The sequence below is a fragment of the Phlebotomus papatasi genome, chromosome 3 (assembly GCF_024763615.1).
Source record: "Phlebotomus papatasi isolate M1 chromosome 3, Ppap_2.1, whole genome shotgun sequence".
Classification (NCBI taxonomy): Eukaryota; Metazoa; Arthropoda; class Insecta; order Diptera; family Psychodidae; genus Phlebotomus; species Phlebotomus papatasi.
The window spans coordinates 80,541,630-80,552,171 of record NC_077224.1 but is presented as its reverse complement, the minus strand read 5'-3'; the positions used below and the strand labels follow the sequence as shown (position 1 = coordinate 80,552,171).

Sequence of the window (10,542 nt, the reverse complement as noted above, 5' to 3'; positions counted from 1 at the left end):
GTGCAAGTGTGATAACACAGTAATGCTCTAAACACACTTACGACTTAAGCCGAGAGACGAAAAGTTTAATGACCAAAAGTATGTTTATGCCTACAAGAAATCTATTAAAGTACCTAAAAAAAAGTTCAATATGTTGACAACTCTTGAATATCTCAATAGAAATATGCGGTAAACTCCTTTTTGCTTTTAGGCACTTTAGCCTATATCAGCCGGGATATTATACAATAGCACAAAAATCTCGGCACTTCCTCCTTCACCTCAAACTCTCGCGGCTACGAAAGACACATTCCGCGGGGCTACAACACTGAGAGAAACATACATGACCAAATACCTCAGCTACCAGTGCGAGGTTGCGTAGGGGTGAGTGCGGGGTTACGGTATTGAGACAAAATCTGCTGGTAATGCAGGAAGTATGTGGACTCGATAAGTTTTTCCCTGGGATGGAAAACCCCAAAAAAAAACGAGAAGTATAGCAGAGATGAGATCTAAATGAATTGCTTTTTAATCTTTCGATACGGGAGTGTGAGATCTCACTTCGCACACAATCATTTGGTGTATTATTTTTCTTTTAAAGACCACATATTGAGCATCTTCTCTTGATTCTTTAACCACTGATGTATTGGTGAATCTCTCCTGCTGAGATACTGTGTATGTGTGTTTGTTTTAATTTTGTTCTGTATAAATAAATTAAATACCACACATCGATTGTCTCACTCTCGCCCACGTGAAAAAAAAGACAGTGGGGGACTTACTCTCTTGAGTATATACGGAAGCGCAACAATTCCTTCCAATTCCAACACCACAGACACATTTGCAGGGGTTCAACACATACGAATTGGCTTCTTCGGGTATGGTTTGTTGGACAGCAAGTGTTCAGAGGTTGGGAACTTTTAGAATATGGGGTATCCGATGTTGGTCCGGGTATGTAAGGAGGTAAGGGTACGTTTGATCTGACTGGGGAGGCATGTTAGGAGTAATAGGGATAGAATTTGTGGAACGTGTGGAACAATATCAGAAGTAGGATTAAGGCTTGAGAGAAAAGGTTGCCTACCCCACTCTGTCGCACCAATACACCGCCATCTGCTAGTGTTAGTGAAAAATCAAGAAGCGAACGGACACGTTTCCACTTTTCCACTTGTCGCACGCCGTTCCGTAGTCAGTCGGGCAGTAGTCGATGGTCTTTCGTCGACGCACGACGAAAAGTTCTCTTCTTGACTTGAAAGCACGGGTCGAAACAGTGTGGATTATACGGCAACAGCATACAGTACGATTTTGTTCATCCCAAACATAAGATTTTGTTTTTCTTTTCTTTTCGGAATACCATTCGGTAAAGGGAGGTCCAATCATTTTGCTACAAGTTCACATGGTGATTTAAACCAAAACAAAAAAAAACGGATATTTTAGCTCTTGTGAACGGTTCAAAGTGCAGGGATCTCAGAGTGACGGATATTTTTGCATTCGGCAAAAAAAAAACGAGGTAGAGATAAATCAAAGTACAAAGAGTAACTGTAATCACTAAGAAGGGTGAAACATAGCAAAATTGAGGATAATTCCTTGTTGTGCTCCTTGTGTGGTGTTTCATGTGCAAAACTGTGCGTTTCTTACCATCCTTGGACGGAACTCAATATCAGCCAAAAAGGGATCCCCCTAAGGAGTACAAAGGTGTCAACAAAATTGTGCCCAATAATTTAGCGGGATTGAAAATCTCTTTGGAGTGATTTAACAGACCACAGAAGACGTGAAAGAAACATTCTCAAGAATCCAAAAAAATAAATAAAAACTTAGTGCTTCGATGGTGTATTTTTCTCGTGAGATATGTACATCGTAAAAATTAAATGTTAATCAAGGGGAGAAAACAAATGAGATTTTATAAATAGAGATTTATCCACCTACACAGTGTATTTGAGATTAGCCTTAAGTTTATGGCTATTTAAGACAGGAAAATCTCCACACAAGATTCATCATCCGGAAGTTGATATATTATTTGCCAACAATTGATTGTGAGTGTGTGTTTTCATAAACGACAAATGTACTATTTTAGACACAAAGTGCTCGAGGGAAGTGTTTTATGGATTTTCCACTGTAATAGAGCAAATACGAATGCTTAAGAATATCATATCTTTCAACTATATCGCTGCTACAAGTGACTGGATTACGTATCTGTTCAACAGACAAATCAACAAATAGATTCAACTATCAAATCAGAAGGTAACTACTTCATACTTCTAGATTTTCTTTACCCATTTAGTGCGAGTGAGAGGGAGAAAGATTGGGAAAATTCCCTGATTTGTATAATAGTTTCCCGCGAGATAGTTTTCAATTTCCTCACTTCTCCGGAAATTGCTTATTAGCACTGAGAGAAAATCTTACGAGTTCTAATGTCGTAAGATTTTTTCACAATCAATAATTTCCACTTAGATGTGATACTTAGATCACATAAATACACTAAGTTCACTTTAATACTGGTTTAACACCAAAAACAAACAAATCGGCAAGTGGTCTAAAATTCGACCAGTTTTTATATAAAGTCCCTAAGTGTCTACGGGGCCGTTTTTATTACTCATACATCAAATACTTATAGAAATTATAGTTTAGAACTCTTTAGACGAGTCTAGGACATTGTCATTTAGATTAACCCAGATTATACGGGATTACTATTTTGAAAATTTTCAATTACTGAAAATAAATTGGGGTCAGTAATTTTTCGTAAAAACTTTGAACTGCGATACGTACTTTTCTACAAAGTTTAGAAACCATTTTTAGACCATAAACAGGCTTTCGACCAGTTTTGAGCAAAAGGACAACTAAAAAAAATACTGTATTGTTTTACAGTAACTTATTATTACTCATACATTAATTTGTAATAGAAATTTCACTTAAGACCTTTTTAGACGAGTCTAGGATATACTCACTTAGACATTTATCCAGATTATACGAGATTACTATTTTAAATATTTTCAATTCATTGTTGAAAATAAACTTGTGTTAGTAATTTTTTATAAGAACTAAGAACTGCAACACGTACTTTTACTTGAGTTTTGAAGCAATTTTTAGACCATAAATACGCTTTCGACCAGTTTTAAGCAAGGGGACAATTGAAAAAACATACTGTACTTTTTTACAGACACTTTTTATTACTCATATGTCAAATTCGAATAGAAATTTGACTTTAGAACTCTTTAGACGAGTCTAGGACATTCTTACTTGGATCAACCCAATTTATACGGGATTATTAATCAGTTACTGAAAAGGAATTGGTGTAAGTAATTTTTCGTAAAAACTAAGAAATTCAATATGTACTTTTCTACCAATTTTAGAAACCGTTTTTGGTCCATAAATACGCTTTCGACCAGTTTTAAACCATGTGACAATTTACAAAACTAAATTATTGTTTTTTAATGTCTGCTGATATAATCGTTACTTAAGAAATTTAAAATTCATTCATTATGAATTTTCGTAGTCAACTTGACACTTTAGACGAGTTTTCAGTATATCAAGAAGAACGTAACACAATATTAGACAAATTTTGCTTGAAGATACTTTTAGACGAATTTCATATTTAATTTATACAAATCTAAATTATTTTGTGATTTCGCATAAGTATTGAAAAAAAAACTATTTTTATAGATTTTTCGTACACAATAGCATTACTTTAGACCAACTTTTTTATTACAAAATTAGGTTGAACAAAATTTACAACAGGGCTAGATTTCAGGTTTTACCGAGTGCCTTCTAAGACAGTAAACGTCTAAAAAATAAATAAAATAATCAATCTGAATTTAAAAATATTACACTAATTGATGTTCTCTGTTTTTTTCGTTAAGTCCAATACATTTTTGCTGAGCTTTCAAAAAGCCAACAAATATGTAGAAAAAACTTTTTCAAATTCATTTCACTATTTGGAATATTTTTGCATGAGAATTTAATTTAATTTAACGAAAAGATTAGAAACAAATCTATATTGCATGTTTAGTAAAAGAATTTTTAAATTCATCAACCGTCAGCCTTTGACAGCTGTCACACGGATATAGAAGTGCCGGACTACGAAGATCCGAGTGTATTCTGAAGCATTTAAATTCAGAATATTTTTAGACAAGATTTTTAAAGAGTTTGTAAACAATCTAGAATAATTTGTAAACCTTCCGGAAGGACTAAAACATCCGCCGCTTAGTTTCGTCAAGTTCAGTACACTTTCGTCGAGTTGTCGTTAGTATAAAATTTTCGGAGTAGATTTCTAACAGGCTTCTGTAAACCTTTGAAAATTCGTTAAGAAAAATATGATATATTTTTCCTGTAAGGGAATTCTGTAACAATATGATAATGTCATATGACAAATGTTGATGGTAAATTCGGTATTACAGTGTTGTGAGCCCTGTGAAGCTCACAGTAATTAATATAAATCGCATTTTCAAACAGTTTTCCCGAAGTTACCTCATAAAATTTCCAAATTTTTCATATGACAATGCCATACGGTTACTGAATCAACTTTCGTCAAGTTAGGGTTTTTTTCGACAAATTTCATGAAACGGGTTTGAAGCAATTCTAAATTTTCGGTGAGTTTTAGTATAAAATTTTCATCAAGATCAATAGACTTTCAGCAAGTATCTCAGTGTCTCAAGTCAACATTTCCACAAAGAACTCTTAATTGTCTCATTCTTGTTCCAAGAAATTATTTTTCGCTCAGTATATTTCAGTCACATTTATGTAAATAGCACTAAAATACTTGTGAGGAGTGTGAGGAGGAAAGAGACTTGCTTGAACATTCATTATGGTCACACTTCCGTATTCCCATTCTTTATTAATATCCCACCCATCGATATACACCCGAATACACAGTGGCTGTAATTTAGTATTTTTTTTTGTACTACTCAACACTTGTATAGATAGAATTTGAAATTCAGAAGAGTAGCATCCAAAGAGATTATCTCACATTTTGTGTTTGACTTTGTGAAATTGGAATCTTAAAGAGAAGTCTCAAGCTAAACTCCCTTGTATGAATTGCTAATTTTCATAACAACCCAGGCCAAGTAGTTGACGAATGAGGAAACAGAATGGAGAATAAAGTTGAGAGACAAGAAAAGATCACTTTTTGCGGGAGGAAAATACAAAGTGATTGAGGAATGTGACGTTTTTCGCGTGTGATTTATGTTTTCTCATGCGAACAGGCAATATGTGACTAATGCGAATTTCTGTCGAAGACGATCTCTTCTGCACACATAATAATTTTTGCTCGCAGTGTTTGGCGGGATAGGGATACTTGGTCACTTCTTGGTAACTGCTTGCAAATTGGTTGGCATCTGTTGGGGCTTTTGCATGGAAGGTTGGGTGGAAAGAGGAAAAAAGGCAAATGCGGGGGTGGGTAATTTCTTGCGCCGCCGCCGCCACAAAATCCGGGAACAAAGAATACTCTTGTGGATGGATTCCGCAAGAAGGAAGCAGTGAAGTATCTTTGCTCAATTGCAATATACTCACCGGTTGATGCTTGTTGTCTCACCCAACATACCCAGAACATACCGTGAGTACGACTGAGATGGTACGACATGATATATTCTCGCAGGTTTTGAACTCTACTTCCGCATTGCTTGAACAAATTGTTGTCTCTCGCGGATAAAGTATTGCTGCTTGGTCGCGAGAAAGAAACAGCAAAAGACGGAGTCTGTTGTCTGTCGACATAGCGGAAAGTGTTCAATGAGTGCTAATGATAAATAAAAGCAGGCCCCTATTGATGTGGTGGAGAAAACTTAAGGCAAGGCCTTCACGTTATCTACGGAAAGTATGATTTCGAAGATAGCCACGCCGAAATGGTATTAGGGAAAAGCACGCTAGCTTCCGAAGAATCAATGGATTTAGTCCATGATTCTTTTCTGGAAACTTGGGGCATTGGGGCAGTATTTTAAAAAAGAGCTTATTCGAAGATAGGGTCCTAGTTCTTCGATTCGAAGATGAAAATCAAAATCTTTTAAATCTTCAATGGGGTATTGTCCTGGCAAGACTTACGGCTTAAGCCGAGAGACGCTTCAAAAATCCCGAAGGCTGAAATCTCGAATATCCAAAGTCCCGTAAAGCTAAAATTCTGGAAACCCAAAATTCCGAAATCTAAAACCCGAAGGGCAAAATCCCGAACGCTAAAATCCTGAATAGTCAAAACCCCAAAAAGCCTAAATCATCTTGTACAGCCTAAACCTTGAAAAGCAAAAATCCCGAAGGTCAAAATCATGAAAGCCAAAATTCTGAAAATCCAAACCCCGAAACCCAAAATCCCAAAAGCTAAAATTCTATATAGTCAAAATCTCGAAAAGCCTAAATCTTGAAAAGCTAAAATTCCGGAAACCCAAAATCCCGAAATCTAAAATCCCGAACGCTAAAATCCTGAATAGTCAAAATCTCGAAAAGCCTAAATCATCTTGTACAGCCCAAACCTTTAAAAGCAAAAATCCCGAAAGTCAAAATCATGAAAGACAAAATTCCGAAAATCCATATCCCGAAAAGCCAGAATCCCGAACGCTAAAATCCCGAATAGTCAAAATCTCGAAAAGCCTAAATCATCTTGTACAGCCTAAACCTTGAAATGCAAAAATCCCGAAGGTCAAAATCATGAAAGCCAAAATTCTGAAAATCCAAACCCCGAAAAGCCAAAATCACGAAACCCAAAATCCCGAAAGGCAAAATCCCGAAAGCTAAAATTCTGTATAGTCAAAATCTCGAAAAGCCAAAATCTTGAAAAGCCAAAATTCCGAAAGCCCAAAATTCCGGAAACGCAAAATCCCGAAATCTAAAATCCCGGACGCTAAAGTCCTGAATAGTCAAAATCTCGAAAAGCCTAAATCATCTTGTAGAGCGTAAATCATGAAAATCAAAAATCACGAAAGTAAAAATCATGAAAGCCAAAATTCCGAAAATCCAAACCTCGAAAAGTCAAAATCACGAAACCCAAAATCCCGAAAGCCAAAATCCCGAACGCTAAAATTCTGTGGTCAAAATCTCGAAAAGCCTAAATCTTGAAAAACCAAAATTCCGAATGGTCAAAATCTTGAAAGAGTCGAAATTACACGGTGGATATGTGAAATAATTTTCCAAAACACAGAAAATTTCCCTTTGCCCCAACAATCATGGGAGTAGCTACAACACTTAAGAATTCAGGATTTTGGCTTTCGGAATTTTAACCGAGATTTTTTACTACTTGTTGCAAGGGGAGGAGATAGAGAAAATCTCTTAAAGATCCTTATTTTTATTTGACTTCATCGATAGAACGCAAATATTACTTAATTTTTGAAACGTTGTAAACGTAAACGTTCAGTGGTAATTTTGCTCCTAACTTCCAATCCGTTTGAAAACCATAAAATCTAAAAAAAAAAAGTTCTTAAAACAAGTTTGCCAAAACGTTCATTAAAATTTGTGAAATGGTTAAAGAAAATATTCTTAGAATAAGCCAATAGACTTCAAATTTTCAGAAAATTATTTATTTTGAAAAATATTTTGAGATTCAAAACCCATTTCAAAATAAAATAAATTTTAAAAAATTTCAACTTTTTGTTTTTATTTACAAATATTTAATACAAAGCTTAAGACCGAAATATTTGAATTTGAAAATTCTTTTTGAGGAAATATTTTGTGCATGGATGAACTACAACCTACCTAATTGTGATAGTGATGTAAAACCTATTACGGAATCTCGTAAAGATTCAATCTTTGTTGGAAAATGAGCTAGCGTAGTGGATATTCTATGAGGACCTCCCGTAATCGCCAGTGTAAATTTTATTTCATCTCAAGAAGAAAAACAAATTTCCTGTCTTGGCTCAGTTCGAACCGCACTGAATAAGATCTACATTCGTACTGAAAGCTCTGAGCAAGACAGAAAATTTATTTATTCTTTACGTGAAACAATATTTCCATAGGCGATCACCGGAGATCCTCATAGAAGATTCAATCTCATTCTGGGGCATTCTGAAAGAATTAAAAAAAAAGAACTATTAAAATAAATATTCCATAAACTTTTTGAGATTTAATATGAGGATAGATCGACCTGTGTAAACATTTAAATTTTTCTCCTAGAACTCTTTTTAATTATCAAGATAAATAACATAGGAGGAGGTAGGGCTATATTGAGCTGGGGCTGTATTAAAAACTTTATTTTTCTGTGGGTTTCTAAAGGAAGCTGGGCTTTATCATAATGTAATTTAAAAAGACAAAACAATAATGTATCCAAATTAAATTTTAGGCAGGCCCTACTTCACAGCTCAACGTAGCCCTACATCCCCCTACTAAATACATTTATTCTCTTTTTTATTTCATAAAAGAATATGGTTATCCCTCTTGCAATTTATTATTGAAACATTAAAAAAAAACAACAAAGTTGTAAAAAAGTGAGAAAAAATAATTATATTCCCTAATTTAAAATTCTTAATTTTTTAATCTTAATACTTTAATCTTTATGCTTTATTCTTTAACCATTTGAGGCATTCTCGATCGAAAAAAGATCCCTATACTTATTTTAGATCCCTCTGGTTGTATCGTAAAATTAATTTAGTGTTTCGAAAATCACAATTAGTCCCTAATTTATTCAATTTTTCATAATTAACCCAAGATTGTAGATAGTAAATGTTGACTTTTACTAAGCAAACAGACCAACTTGATTTATCTTCAATTACATAAGTTGTGGCTTTGTGGCAGTGTCGGAATTGAAGAGTTGGACAATAGCACTTCGTCAGACACCAAGAATCTTGCAGAAAATTGCTATGGCCAATACGAAGTAACAATACGTTGATGTTGATAGAGGAAGTCTCACACGCAATGCAAATCTTTGACTCACTTTGCAGCATTGTGAGAACTTTCGCGGGTAAAAATTTTTTGTGATAATCTCATTATCACGGAGCTGCGTCCGAGGTACCCAAATCAACATCGGATACGTCGTCAATTTGGATGTGGACGCGAAGTAATGTATTTGCCTAAAGAAACAGTCATCCAAATATTGACACAAGATCGAATGGGTCAAATTGGACATGCGACAGAAACCAGATTCAAAGGCAATAAAGAGCCATGAAGAAGATGAAAAAAAAAATATGCGGGTTAATCAAATTTCTCTTTGGGAAGCATTTCACACCAAAAAAAAGATATCTTACCAAGTTGTTCCATGCGACACAGAAGAAGTCATTAAAACGTTGAGTTTAGCTCGTCATAAAAGTGACCGTTGGTACTTTGCTAAAAGTGATAGTTTTTCTGACCATTTTAGGGATTAGCAAAAAGAGATTGACCCTAAATGACTGCTTGAAGGACTGGTGAAAATCTCTATTTTTGGCCTGCGGCGGAAAGGTCGGATAGTTAGGCAAGACTTTGATGTCTTTCTCTGGTCAACGAGTCCTTTTGTCTCCTCGAAGAAGAGCATTTTGAGATTTCTTGGGATGTTTTAGAGTCCAAAATCCACACCCTTAAGAAAACAACATGGTCTTTTTTATTGTTCTACAGCACAGTGGCTTATTTCACTTGATTCTCCTTCCATCCCCTTGATATTTATTAAGGTTTCACTCCACCCTTATCTTGCTACACAATTTTCCTCGAGAAAGGTATAGACTCACTAAAATGCAAAGCTTTTGGGTTGGGATTATTTCAAGGTGGCATAACTGGATCGTTTTCCGAAGAGCGCTACTTAAACGCTTGTTTTTGGACTGATCAAATTCTTTTTTACTTCTTCTAAATCCATTGAATTATTCACTGTTTCATTGAGAAACATGATATAAAAAAAATTATCAAAAATATTTAAGAAAATGTATAAAATAATGATAATGCTGAAATAAGTCATCATGGGTCGCCTTTTCGCTAATTGGATTAAATGGTCTTTTAATTGGATCACTCAATTTACAAGCATATTAAAACGAGAAAATAATTTTTTTTACAGGCCTTAAAATCATAAATAGAAACTATTATTAATTTTTTAAAAACTAATTGGTCATTTGACTTTAATAATCCAATCCTAAATCTATTCAAAGAACAAAAAAAAAGTTAGTTTATTTGATAATTTAAAGAATAACTAATTTAAAACGAATTTGAAAGAGCTATATAAGTGTTATAATTATCCAGACTTTTCCATTGAGAAGTAGTACCAGAGTAGAAAGTGTTTTTTTTAAAGTGTAATATTAATATGATAAAAAATATAAAATTAGGAATACAACAATATAAAATGTTTTCTTATTAACCTATGCAATATTTTAATATATTTTGTCTCAGTCTAAGATCAAAATATTCTTGATATTGAGTATAATTTATTTTAAAATTCGAAAATGTTAATTTAAGACATATTTTTTAAAGATTGCTACCTTATGGAATATTGAAAATGTCCAAAAATTAGAGCTATTCCTCTTACAATTGTAAAAAAAAATAAATAAAATCAAAAATTAAGAAAAACATTAAATAGAAAATAAATTAAATAGAAATAAAAATTAAGTTTTCTCATACTTATTTCTTAATTTTCACTAGATTTTTATATTTCGAATATAATAATTTTTTATTTAGTCTAGATGTTATTTTACGTTTTCTTTTGAACAATGA

General features: G+C 33.9%; 1 protein-coding gene across 2 annotated transcripts in view; it reads left to right on the top strand.

Moving 5' to 3' along the window:
- The first annotated feature begins 1,147 nt into the window (after positions 1 to 1,147).
- Positions 1,148 to 10,542, top strand: part of LOC129805946 (ets DNA-binding protein pokkuri) — a 72,330-nt gene continuing 62,935 nt past the window's right edge. For both annotated transcript variants that reach the window (XM_055854236.1, XM_055854237.1), the window contains exon 1: positions 1,148 to 2,208. The gene's annotated coding sequence lies outside the window, so the exon portion shown is untranslated. The remainder of the gene's footprint in view (positions 2,209 to 10,542) is intronic.